Source organism: Carassius auratus, unplaced genomic scaffold (genome assembly GCF_003368295.1).
Source record: "Carassius auratus strain Wakin unplaced genomic scaffold, ASM336829v1 scaf_tig00011088, whole genome shotgun sequence".
NCBI classification, from domain to species: domain Eukaryota; kingdom Metazoa; phylum Chordata; class Actinopteri; order Cypriniformes; family Cyprinidae; genus Carassius; species Carassius auratus.
In genome coordinates, this window is record NW_020524168.1 from 22,087 (window position 1) to 36,110 (window position 14,024).

General features: G+C 34.4%; 1 protein-coding gene across 3 annotated transcripts in view; it reads left to right on the top strand.

The window, feature by feature from the left end:
• LOC113072950 (regulating synaptic membrane exocytosis protein 2-like) overlaps positions 1-14,024 on the top strand; it is a 45,738-nt gene that overhangs the window by 21,821 nt on the left and 9,893 nt on the right. The window lies entirely within an intron of this gene.

The following is a 14,024-nucleotide window of genomic DNA, read 5'->3' on the forward strand; positions in this document are numbered from 1 at the left end:
TTCTTTCTTTCTGTTGCCATTTCTCTAAAGTGACAACTGTTTGCAGCTTTTCATTTCAGTCGAGTGTGCAATTAATTGTTAACCAGCTGGTTAAAATCCGGAACATTCTGTGCTGTTGCATTATGATTGTTTAATTTGCCATAGGTAACATGATATTACTGTGATTTTTGGACATATACTGTGGTAATGTCATGTTTTTGGACATTTATCATCGCAATACTAGGGTATTCTTTGACTACATATAATTAAGTACTATGGTATCAAAATACCATGATATTACTATATCACATGTCCAAAAACATGGTATTTTATCATAGTAATACCAAGTCTTCTTGTCGATGAGGTGCATAAAGTTTGAATATTTTTGTTGCATTATGATTGTTTTCTTTGAAATGGCAGGTTGCTGGATGGTTTTTGTTTGGTATCTGATTTAAAGTGCTCATTAATATTTCAATGCAGTTAGGATTGTTGAAGCTCTGGGCTGGTACTTTATAGGTTCGAACCCTGGAAGGAGCCGTCAATGAAGCATCACTGTTGCCCTCTTGATGATTTTTATTCTCAGGTGCTGCAATCTGAAGCGTATCTCACAGCCATCAGACGGTAATACCATGGTACTTTTGATATATATACCATGGCGCTGAATTGTATTTATGTGGCACTACAAATCAGAAAGCACGTCCAAAAAAAAAAAAAAAATGGCACATTTTGTTACTTTATTCTTGGTAAGTTTACTCTATTCTCATTGTAGTCGAAATTGTATCGCCTTGTTTTTTGGACATGTACTGTGGAAATACTATGGTATACTTTAAAGTACCTTTTTATGCAATGTAAATTCCATGCTTTATGAATATATTCACATTCAGTATATTGATGTCCATGAAAATTCCATAGTATTACTATAGTACATGTTCATAAAAACATGTTTTTCAAACATTTACAGTACCATGTTGTTACTGTACCTGTTTTTAATGGACATTTACTTTGGAATTAACTCTGGTATTCTGTGATATTATGATAAATATTATGCTACATACGCAACTGGTCAAAGTATTTTGGTTTTAAATCGATATTAGGAAATGTGATACATTTAGTCATCAGTGTTACATTAAATTGTCGACAAGTGACAGTTTAAAATGTTACAAACGATTTCAATAAAAAAAAAAAAAAATGCTGTTCTTTTTAACTTTCTGCTCATCATACAGTAGCATCCCGGAGGGAAAACAATATAACAATATATAAATATATTTTAATCTATTAATTTTTGCCTTGGTGAGTATAAGAGCCTTCTTTTAAAAAGATTTAAAAAAATCATAATGACCTCAAATTTTTGGACCGCAGTTGTAGTAGTTTGGATTACCATTTAAATAACATGTAGTATAATAATAATTCAATAACATGGTATTGGACATTATAGCCATCTGACAACACCATGGTATCACTGCAAATATTTTTTATTTATTTTTATGGAATACATTATTAATTCAATGCAAATATTTTGGGAGTACACAGCAGTTCTAAGACACCTTCTTTTATAGATTACTGATTTCTGCTTCGCATCATTTCTCCCATATTCAGTCTGTCCAGAGTTTCCATGGTTTGCTGTACTTAAGGAGCGTGAGTGTATTCTCTAGTGTAGTCATGTTTATCTCATCTGTTGGAGTCAATGGGCAGCTGATAAAAACACTCTTTTAAAAATGTCAGTCTGTTTATCCTGAGGTCAGTGGATTTGTATGCCCACGCTCATCCTCTAATCACCTCATTGGCTGCCACCAGCTGGCTCAGGTCTGAGTGGTGGCGTGCAGGTAGATCACATGCCCAAAGAAATGAGCACAGCCCATCAGAAGGCTCGTGCTCAGCCTGCACATGGCAGTGTGTTTTTAATAAGTTGGGCTGGTTGCCAGGGGCCGTAGCACTCTGTCATATCTCGTGGGGTGTGTTGTGTCTTTCTTTAAGCCTCCTTCCATTAACAGTGTTTTGCTTGCAAAAAAAATAAATAAAAGAGTACAAACACAGTTGCTTTGTTGTTGTTGTCGTCGTCGTTGGAAGAAATTTGGCAGCATAGTATTATTTTTGCTGTTGCATTTCTTGCATAAGAGTTGTTCTCGTCTTATATGTGGTGTAATGCTATGGTCATATATTATATATCATCTTTCCATTCAAATTGTGGATTTATTTCTTGCAGAAAATCGAAATATTGCAAAAAAAAATTGTGCTTAAAGCATCCAGTGTGTTCAAAAGAACAAAAATTGTGAATTCAGGGAAATTGGCAAAAATAAATAGAGAAATGGATGTTGTATCCACTGAGTAAAGTCACTTTTTTATTATTATTTTTAATTATTAAATGTAATTTATTGTTTGTTCGCAATTGTTGCCAGATTTAGTATTTATTAGTATCATTAATATGAATTGACTTTTTTCTAAGGTCAGTTTTTATTTTAATCTTTAGTCATTTCAATTTATTTTATTTCATTTAGTTGCAAAGGCAACATCTCTCAGATACATTTTGATTTTCATCTAGTTTTTATATTTTATTTCATTTCTGTTTTATTGCAATTCATGAAAACAATTTTTCATATTTAATTAACAATAATAATGCTGCGCCAGAGCAGCATTTGAGATGCTGCATGTGCAATTATATTTGAACTTTTATAATTCAGCTTTTGTTTTTATTTTAATTTTGGTTTTAGTAATTTTAGTACTATAAACATACAGTATATATTGATACATTTTGTATATTGTGGAAACCTTATTCATATCTTGTTTGCATCAATCATTTTTTTATGTATTATGTCATGTAATTTACATAACAATAAAGTTCATGCTTATAATATCTAACAAATACTAGAAACAAAACAGACCAGATAGATTTTCTTCTGTTTGGAGAAAAATTTGACCTATTCCAACCAAACGTGTGAGAAATGGATGTTGGTTTTGAGGTCCGGTGTGCTGTTTTATTTGGTGCTTTAGAGAGCCGTCTGCTCAGTGTCACGCTCAATACAGTGAAAGCGCGGTTTCACAGACTACAGGAAATTGGGTCTGGCTGAGATGTGCAGCTCTGAACAATAACACCACCTCACGAGATGTGAATCATAGAGCGTATCAATTTTTCAGGAAGAGCTTTTAGGTGGCGTGCGCATGCAGGCGTTTGAAATCCCTGGCCTTTTTCTCAAAGCCGAGTCCGACTCATATTGCACAGATACATGTTTCCAAAAGAGGTTATTCCAGGCCTTTACGGAGTAAAACTATGGTTTTGTGTGTTTGTGTGAAATGTGCATACACACACTGCGCTGAAGATCTGTTGAGACTGTTGTCTTCTACGTCTAATTCACTTCTTTTTCACTATGAAGACTTATTTCATGGTGCATGCAGATTAAGACACACTGTAGAAAATGCATGTGTGCATCTTTATCTGGAGTTATGCTATTTTTGCTATCGCTCATAGTTTTATAATGCATTCAGGTTTGCAAGGGCATTATTTATTTATAGTTGTATTATTTTATTACGAGAGGCACCATGGTCAGTCTGTGTTACTTTGAACCCAAGATTACTTGAAAATAAATTAAGACTTACAGTATCTTCAGCAAGGATGCTGTAAATTGATTAAAAGGGACCAATTTATTTGTAAGAATTTTCAAATTTCAGATAATTTTTTACTTTCTATTCAAGACTTCATGTTCCAGGTTAAATCGCTGTATCTCAGCACTGTGAGTGTCCATAAGAGACCGCTGGAGTCCTGTGGACCTCTCTAATTAATCTTTGATGACAAGTTCTGCAGGAGAGAGCTTCATGGAGCTGAAGCCTCGCGGTTTTATTCATGACCAAGCTGAATCATCGCTCTGATTTATGGTGCACGATTGTTCATCTCGGCGTGTACGAGGCCTGAATTCTCTTGTAATTATACTCAATGCTCCATGGAGAACCATCTTGCATCTAACCTCTGCTGATCTTCCCCTGCCTCCAGATCTGTGTCAGCAAAGAGGCCAGAGCTGCAGGTGCAGATGAAAACACCTGATGTTCGGTGCTCTCTGCTGATTTTTATACGCTCACTCTGACAAAACACAGTACACAAATTGGAAAGGTTTAGATATGGCTCTTTTAAAGCTCAGAAGGGCTTAGAGCTGCATGATAATTGTTATTTTGCTCAAAAGTTTTAATCACGATTATGGTCATTTATATTGCATCAGAATTATTACACTTTTACATAAGTATGAATCAAGAGAATGCCAATTTGCATTTAAATAAACATACTTTTTTACATGAAATCTAGTACGAGAAGAAAATTCTCTCAAAGGATAAACCTTTGAAATCTCTGGTATTAACTCCAACAATTGCAAATTAAGGTTTTTATTATTATTATTATTATTATTATTAAAACAACAGCATAAAACAGTGTAAACATCTGTGTGATGCGTATTTCTTGAATATTTATCATTTCATGCATGCGCGTGCACAGTTTTGACACAGATGCATTTTGGAAAGCCTATAGGCAAATCATAAAATATTTATTGTACAATTATGTAAGTACAAATGATGACAAAAAAAATGTTTGCACCTCAGTGTGCGAATATTCACTACAAATAGTCATGCAAAAAAAAGAAATTATATATTTTTCATAAAAATATGCCTCTAGAAATAAAAATATGTGGGTCAAATTAGCCACTAACATAATAGAAATAACACTAAAAAAAGAAAGGGAATTATTACATTTCTGGCATTTTATATTTTTTAATGTATGACAAGCTACAGTAGATGTTTTGTGTTTTACCTAAATCTTTAGTATTTTTTCATAGTGACAGAAGTTAGTGGCAAACCACGTGAAAGAAAGCTTATGGAAGCTTATTATCAGTGCAAGATAATGCAAATGTAAAAAAATGAAATAAATGGATACATAACCAGGCAAATATCGTAAATGATTATACTTGCTGACAGATGCTAATTGAGAGAAGCATCAATCATGATCACAATTAAAATCCTATTCATCATGCAGATCTAGCTCTTAGTTGTGTTTCATTTAAATAAATCAACTTCCAGATTTTCTCCTTGAGAGAGCTGTTTTCAGTAAGAGTGCAAAAGTATAACATTATTGAGGACAGCTTAGCTCAGATTATTTGGTCTTGTGAGATTTTGTTGTACTTTGAAGTTGGAGTTCACATTGAAATCTAACTTTTGATTGCCAGCAGTTTTTTACTAAATTTGAGTAGCAGATTTGAAAAATCTCCATTTCGTACTGGCCCACTGTTGAAACAATTGAGATATTGAGAGTCTCACAGTTTTCTGTCCTGTAGGAAGATTCTAAAGATCCCAATTCCAAAGCTGATGGAGCATCTCATTCTCTTTCTCTCTCTCTGCAGCACTATGATAGATTTTCAAAAATCCCACAGGCACCTAATGCATCCTGGGAAAGTTGAAACCGCTGGTGTGCCCATCAGTGTAATCGATGTAATCTCATCCGTGTGCCCTCAGCCTTCAGTCTTGGAGCCACTTGAGCTTCCATGATTCTCATGGAGGGCTCATATGCTACAGGAGCGAGACCTATCCGAATGTGTTTCCCAGACAAGGAAGTGGTTTTTCACTCTAGTTGCCATTGAGGCTAGCGCACGCTACAGAATCTCTTTTTGTGTTTTTAAGTTTACTGCAATCCTATTGTTGCTTATCAGAATTGCACTCTTAAAAGTTCTTTATTGGCATTGATTGTTCCATTGAGAACATTTTGCTAAAAAAACACCCTGTTGGATCCTTTACTTTTTTTTTTTTTTTTTTATAATGTAAAGTGTTGAGTATTTCTGATTCAAAAAGGTTTTTGCTCTGTAACGTAGCAAGGTAGCACAACAATTTCATAATGTGTAGAGGGCAGCGGGTTTCCATATTACTGCATGTGTTGGACTGAAAGGGATTCAGGAGGCGTTAGCTTTTCACTGTTTCTAAATACACACACGTGCACGTTTAAAAATACTTTCATTGAATTACTGCTTGCCTCTTGTAGATCTTTTTATAGATGATTTTCCATGCTGCATGTTTTTCTGAGGATTAATGCTGTGTTCAATTGTTACCAATCTGGTTTGGGAAATGACTAGTCTGGAAAAATAGTGTGCCAACTTGAAAAGCTTCATCGAGTGGCTCTTAAAAACCTTTCCCCAGTCCATTTCCGGAGAATTCAGTTTGAGGCAGAGCAGAAGGGACTTCAGATGAGTAGACGGCATGCACAGGGCACGGGCAGATGGCAGGTAATGCACATCACAGGGGACGGACTCGTCTTGTTTAACTGAACCAGATTAGGAGCAGATACATGCTACTCTATTCCCATGAATACAGAACACTTCGGCGTCACATTTTTGAAAAAGCATTTAGTTCCTTTAGAGGCACATTATTGTGTCCTGACAGAAATGGTTAAACTATTATCTAAGATAAAATTAAACTAATGTGAATGCTCGCAAAATCCTTGTATCTGCCCTTAAAATGTTGAGTTCTGTTTTTTTTTTTTTTTTTAATTTATTATTTTATTTGTGGTTTAAATTTATTATTTATAAGATAACACATTCCCTAGAAACATGCTAGTGACATGGTAATCATGTTAGCAACATGCTAACAACACGATAAGGATGCTAGAAAAATGCTAGCAACATGCTAGGGACATGCCTACTCTGTTCCAAACTTCAGTTTCAACAATTTAAATGTAAATTCTCAAGCTTTTCAAAGCTATTTCAAACCTTCAGACAGTGCTTTCTCAAGCCAACTTCAAAGTTTGTCTGTGAACTTTATTTAGCTAGTTTTATTTATATAATACACTGGGAGCTAGCAGACCTTTGGCTCACATGGAAAGTTGTCATTTCGCAAGTGTGTTTACAAGTTATAATAAACGTGAGGTTAAACAGACAAAGGGTTCCAGACAGATAAGTTTCAGCCTGTAACGTTTTAGAGCTTGTCCCAGCAAAGGTCACTCACAGCTTGACATGGTCAGAACTTTTCAGACTGACCTGACACAACAGCATATGAAACCCATCCTCTGGTAAAACAAACATTGTGTACTGATCATGAACATCACGTCGACTCCTTCTTGCCACACTTCAGACACGTGTCTGCATATAACCATATATCTCTGCCCTTGACAGATGCTAAAGCTTCTGGATATCATTTTGGATGTTAAATACTTGGTTCTATCTCGGTGAAATATGCAAAGAAAAGATTTGTCAGTAAATAATAAAATAAAATTGATGTATTTAGCAGACGCTTGTATCCAAAGCAACCTACAGTGCATTCAGGCTAACATTTTTTTACCTAGCATGTGCTCCCTGGGAATCAAACCCACAACCTTGCGTTCTTCTATAATCTTTTATTGTCTCTTTATTTATTTGTTAGCTTTGTTACTATTTTTTATGTTTATAGTTGTATTTTAATTATTGGTTGACATACATAAGTCTCTACTAATCAGAACAGACCATAATATCACAGCAACATACTTATATTTTTGCCTATATTTTCCCTGAATACTCTGGTATTTTGGTACTCGTGCTCTCATTTATTGACAAGAATCTGGCTACATGATACAGAACATGGTCTAATTAAGTAAATTGTTCTAAATTGTTGTTAACTAGATTAGACCTTTATTAATCTCACAAGTTAATAATTTTGATTTAGCAGAAGGCATGTATGGTGAAATGCAGCTGTAGAAAGTAGCACACAAGTATCTTCCACTGTGACAGACCTGGTTGACAGACACAGAGCAAGTCACATTCTCTGTAGCCATGGTGATCTGCAGCTTTCCCTCTGATCTGATTTTCCACGGCCCCCTCTCATCCCCTCACTAGATCTTATGCAAATGAATGGCTCTCCTTCCGTCGATCCTGGAAACGAGCAAAGCTAGGTGAAGATGAAGCGGTAATTCATCTTATTCTGAGCTCTCATCTCAGCGCTGTGCTTTGGCTTGATGAGGATGTAATTGGTCGCAGTGGGGTTTTGTGAGTGTGTGTGGCCATAGATAAGCCGGCTCAGTTCTCTTGTAGATCTTGTCTGGTGGACTCATTGGATACCCACAATATCACATCTCTTCTGCGGACATCATGTTCAGCAAACCCTAAATTTAGTGTTTGGAGAAGGAAAGTTTTATTCAGATGCGTCCTCTGTCTTTGAGAAGTTCTTATAGCGATTTAATAAATGAAGAAAAAATATATACATTTATACATTTTTTATAGGGGCCACTGTTTGAGTTGTATGTAGTGAGATTTACATTAAAATTGTAGATTTATTTTGCACACAAAAAAAAAGAAGATTGTGTTAAACTCATTTGTCTAGGATAACACAAAGTTACAAAAACGTATTTCCATTGCGCTAGAATCACAGTGTTGTTATTGTTAACTAAAACTATTTAAAAATGTTTTTTACTGATTGAAATAAAGCTCAAATTAAATATAAAGATTTGATATGAAATATAGAAAATATAAAAATGTATGTTTTCAAAATAAATTTAAGCTGAAGTAATAAAATTGCTAAAGCTAAAAATAAAACCAAGTAAAGAAAAACATCTAATAAAACTTCAAAAGCATGTAAAATGACTAAAAATCTAATTCAAAATATAATACTGCAATAGTAGATAAACTCAAAACTTAGTCTAAAAAGTTTTTAGACTAATTTCATTAAGTATGTATTGGTTTCTTTTTTTCTACAGCCCATGAATAATCACATTTTACGTATGAAAGTATATTAGAGCATCAAAAAAGCCTGTGTAACTAGAAGGATCAGAGGGCGGGAAATTATCATAAAAAGCTGAACTGTGTTTTGTATATAAAATAAAAAATATGATATAGCCAATTTAAATGAATACTAGCACACTTGTTTTGGACTAGAAAGGGGTATAAGAAGTGCCTGTCATTGGAAAAATCCATGCCATAATTAACAATGAGACAATGCCTTCTGATAGGATTAGATCACACAGTCTCATTAATAATTTACGAGACGCTGCAGACTTATCGTTTAGTTCAAACCAAGAAGAACAAATCAGAGTAACTAGCATAGTGTTGTGTTCTAGTGCTTCGTGACCCCTTAAAGAACCACCATGGTAATACAGTTTTACCAGGGAGGAAAGAAATTATATTGAGATTTCCAGGTCACAAACAATCACAGAAAACATTCAAGTAATCAAAAAAAAAAAAAAAAAAGAAATGTGTTGAATTTTCTATTCACAAAGCATGTGCTATTTTGGCTTTTTAAGGTCAGGTCAATGATGATCATCATGGGTTTCTCACTGATCATTGGTTGTAACGATAAAGATAATACACATCCTCCAGGGTGTCACCATGGTGACAGAGATGATCAGATGCTGCACAGCTGTATGAACCAGATTTACAAAGATACAATGTTGGCTTAATTACGGTCTGACTGTGCTTTATTAAGTGAGATATTCGGTGTACTTTGCTTTAGCTGTTTTAGCCTCTGCCATTTACACAGTCCTTTATTAAGAAATATAAGATACATTGATGAAACACCGCATGTTGTTGTATTTTGTGCAGTTATGAAGTCCACTTTTAATGTTATTCATGTTATGTTATTAAGGCATCTTGTACCAAAAAATGTAGTTTTTCATAAAGATTTTCTGCCCTCTCTCCTTGTTGCGTAATTTTAAACTGACAGTTTACCTTTAAAGAAAAAGTTCACCCAAAAATGAAAATGTGCTAAACTTTGCGCACCTTCAGGCTATCAAAGATTGATCATAAAAGAAAATGGGTGCCATCAGAATGAGAGTTTAAACAGCTGATAAAAACATTACAATAATCCACAAGTAATCCTCACGAGTCCAATCCTCTCCTGATTCAGATGAGGCAACCTTTCACTGGCGAAAGCAATATTATGGAGGACTTGTTTGAACGTTTCAATAATGGATTTGTTTCTAACAAACATGCAGTTTTTCACTTTACAAGACAGTCATTGATGGACGGGACTCGTGTGGATAACTTGTGGATTATTGTGATTATTTTTTTAATCAGTTGTTTGGACTCTCATTCTGACGGCACCCATTCACTGCAGAGGTGTGCAAAAAATGTAATGCTACATTTCTCCAAATCTGTTCTGGTGAAGAAACAAACTCACCTACATCTTATGGACTGTGAATCATTTCTTCAAGGATTATGACTGACTAACCTCTAACCTTCCATATGTTAATACTGTCATTCATCAATACAGATTATGTTGCTAAAAACTGAAATGCCCTGATATGTAAATGTGTGAAATCAGCTACTGAAATCAGCTACATTTCTGATAATGGTCTTGGTGGATTGTTGAAAAGTAGCTAATTTGATTAATTAGTTAATATAGCATGTCATTAGATTTTTAGTTTTGTTAAGAATTGACTAACATTAGTATGGTGCAACAGTTTTATTCTATTACACCAAAGAGGTCTTATTATGACTAATTGCATTTGGAAACTGAACGTTTTAGTAATATGTGTTCATATTTTCTGCTTGTGTTGCATCATCTCTAACATCTTGTAGTGCTGCTGCTTTCTCCGTTTTCTTTTGATGCTACTGGCAAAGAACTTCACTTCAGTCAGTCTTTGTTTATTGGGTCTGCTGTCCTTGAGTGAACGTCTCATGAATGTCTCTGTGTTCTAAGACTCAGCCATAGATGGACTTCCGTATTTCAAAAACAAGCTCACGAGAAAAAGTCCAGTGATCCTGTTCCTCATCTGACACTTGAGTTACTAAGCAGTTGAAGGGCAAAACCAAACTATCTTCAGCTCTCCTTTTTCCTCAGTTCTGATGATGACTAAGTCTGTTAAGGAAAGACGGAGTTAAATTCTGCAGGACAACAGGCCTCCAGGACCGAGTTTGGTGACCCCAGGTTTATGCAGACATTCAGTCAGCTGCACAGATGCCAGTTCTATCAATCTGAGCCGTTAGTAAAGCACTAAAGACTTTATTCTGTGCACACACTGACAGAGGAAGTGGTCGTCACTCCATCTGAATCACCCGTCTCATTATTAGGTTTTTTAATATTTTGATTTTTAAAGGTGAATCTTGTGAAAACTGTCGGGAAATGCCCGGCCATATTTCACATCCCAGACCTGCAACTTTTGAAAACCTATGACAATGTGCAGGATTGTTTTTCCTGTTAATTCTTTCCATCATATTTCACATCAAATTCAAAACGTTTTCTTTCTTCTTTTTTTTTTTTTTTTTTTTGACTTGATTTAAATGGCAACTAAGTGGATTTTCACCTGAAGTTTCATTATAACTTTTATAAAAGGTATTAAATAAAATATTATTCTATGATTCTTATTATTTATTTAAGAACATTTGTAAAGTGTAATTGAAATAACATATCATGATGGTATTTGCTGTGCTGAATTTAGTTAATGTTGATAAAAACAATAATAATTATTATTACTATTATTATTCACATTATGGTAATTAGAGTTTGGGGGATGTTTAATGGTCATGCAAATACTGTTATAAAACAGCCATGACTTTCTCAATGCAAAACATTTTATTTTTATTTATTTATTTATTTATTGTGGTTCAGTATGACCCAAACCTTTCCTTGATTTTTAATGCACACTCAGTCGATGATGATCAGTGACGATATTCTGCATCATTTTGTTGAGTTTTTTGCAGATTTCCAATTCAGCAGTGCTTTCTCAAGAGTTCATGTGCTAATGACTTTTACATGACATAGTGCAGGTATGAGAGGATGTAAACATGTCGTTCATTAGAAATGTTTATCCGCACACACACTCGTTTACACACGGCTGTCTGAGCTGGTCAAAACATCATCAGTCTCACACACTGTTGCCTGATCTCATGGCGCGCTGCTAGGTCATTACATCTTCATGTTCTTCTCACATGTGACGTTCTTTAAATTCCAGTCCTTTGAGATGTTCTCATGTCTTAGACGTGAGCAGACTGTTTTCATGTTCAAGTTGAGTGCCAGTTAATTTGAGGCTCCTGAGACTGTTGATGACCTCTATTAATCTGAAATTTGGTTTGATATGGACATCATAATCTATAAAGGTTCAACTCATATTTGCAAAGATCTTCTGCATTTTGTTTTTGTTGTTTCACATGTCGATATGGGCTTTGTTTTTGATATAATGATGATTTATACAAATAGATAATCATAAAATGGGAATTTAAATTTAAATAAATATCCCTTTTTTTATTTGTCTGTATTTAAAGTATCATAAAAAATGTAAATATTGTGTGTGTGTGTATATATATATATGTACTGTATATATATATATATATATATATATATATATATATATATATATATATATATATTCCTTACACCATCATTCTTTAATTGACACAAAGTCATTAAAAGAGAGAGAGAGAGAGAGATAGAGACAATTCTTATGAAAAAAGCAAGTCTGTGCTTGAAGATTTGGAAGGTTTCTGCTATTCTCATGTAAAAGATGTTTAGTAATCTATTTGGTCACTTTAAACAAGTTAAGAAATTTCTAGTACAGATAAACTAGTCTTGAGTAACATTTGCTCTTCACCTCAAATTGACATTTTAAAGTACAATGTTTTAAACCATAGTTCTACACAATTGACATTTTTCTAAATAATGGAACTGTAGGCCATTTGAAGCCCTGGAACCATTTACTGAATTACTGTGACCAACTTGTGTAGATGATGAATAGATATTTTCAATGGAAATTGGCAGGGGGAAACATTATGAAGAGGCTTTTTTATTTGAAATGCAAATGATAAAGTGGTTGTTGTACGAAGGAAGCTGTGGTAAAGCCTGTCCAGTGATGATATCTGTATTAGTTTTGTAATAGCCATTATAGTGTAGTGGCTGATTGATTGAATACACTGATTCATAAATGTTTTCCTCTCATCCTCGCACTTTCTTTAACCCTTATGACTGATTGTGTTGACTACATCTGGTTTATATTGTAGTTCTTTGCTTGTAAGTACCAGACCGCATTAATGTGAATCATGAATCATTAATCAACATTACCCAGAATTATTAAGTCGTGTGCTAAGTATTAGTTAAACTGCTTGCAACAGAGACATTTTAGAGATGTTGAGAATGTTGGGACCCAAGTGGGGTAACCCAAGGGAACTTTTATCTTTTCAGAGGATGCACTTTCATAGCGCAGGAGACTTTATTGAGATTGTCCAATTTGTACATGTGGGTCGTTATAATTTTTGCTTGACTTTAGCATTTAATGCTTTGGGTCTTCCATTCTCCGGCTGTCAGTCTTGGTGAGTTTCACAGTCATTGTCTAGTTTAGGCTAGTTCAGGCTGTAATGTCTGCTTCCTTCCTTTTGCTGTGTTTAATGAGGATGATGAGATGTCACCTCTGCCCCCTGTGCTGTTTCTCGTATTTAGTAGTGAATCAGGATGAGAGTGCATTCTGGCAGGTTTTGGGAGTAGCGGTACACCCTGTTATGTTCCTTCATGTCTGCTAGAAGAAAGTCAGACCTCACAAAGAGCCATAAACAAGTCAAAATGAATCATAATGGAACAGAGCAGTACCAGTAAGCACACCACAATAGTGACAGATACATAACACATACTCAGATATGGAAGACACCATATATACAGTGTGTGTGTGTGTGTGTGTGTGCGTGTATGTGCATATATAGAAATATTTGTCATACATTTTTTTATTTAATAATTTTTTTAAATGTTTTTAATGAAGTGTTTTAAGCTCACCAACTGTTTTCTATTGCAACCTGTTAAAATGTATTGTATAAAATGTAATTTTCCAGTGATGCAAAATCAGTATATATGTAAAATGTGCACATTGTTTTTTTTTTTTTTTTAAACATTAGATTTTCCTCATCACTGTCACCTTTTGAAATGTTTCTCTGCACATTTATTTATCTAACACTACAATAGTAGCAGAACAAAGGTAGGTTATTTAATGCATCTTAAATATTTTGCAGATAATATTTAGATATTTTCTTCTGCCTTTAGCATGAAGAAAGCCAATTATTTAATTTTAGAAACTTTTTTTTTAACTATGACTTTTTATTAATTTATAAATACAATAGTGCTGTCACTGTAACGATTATTTT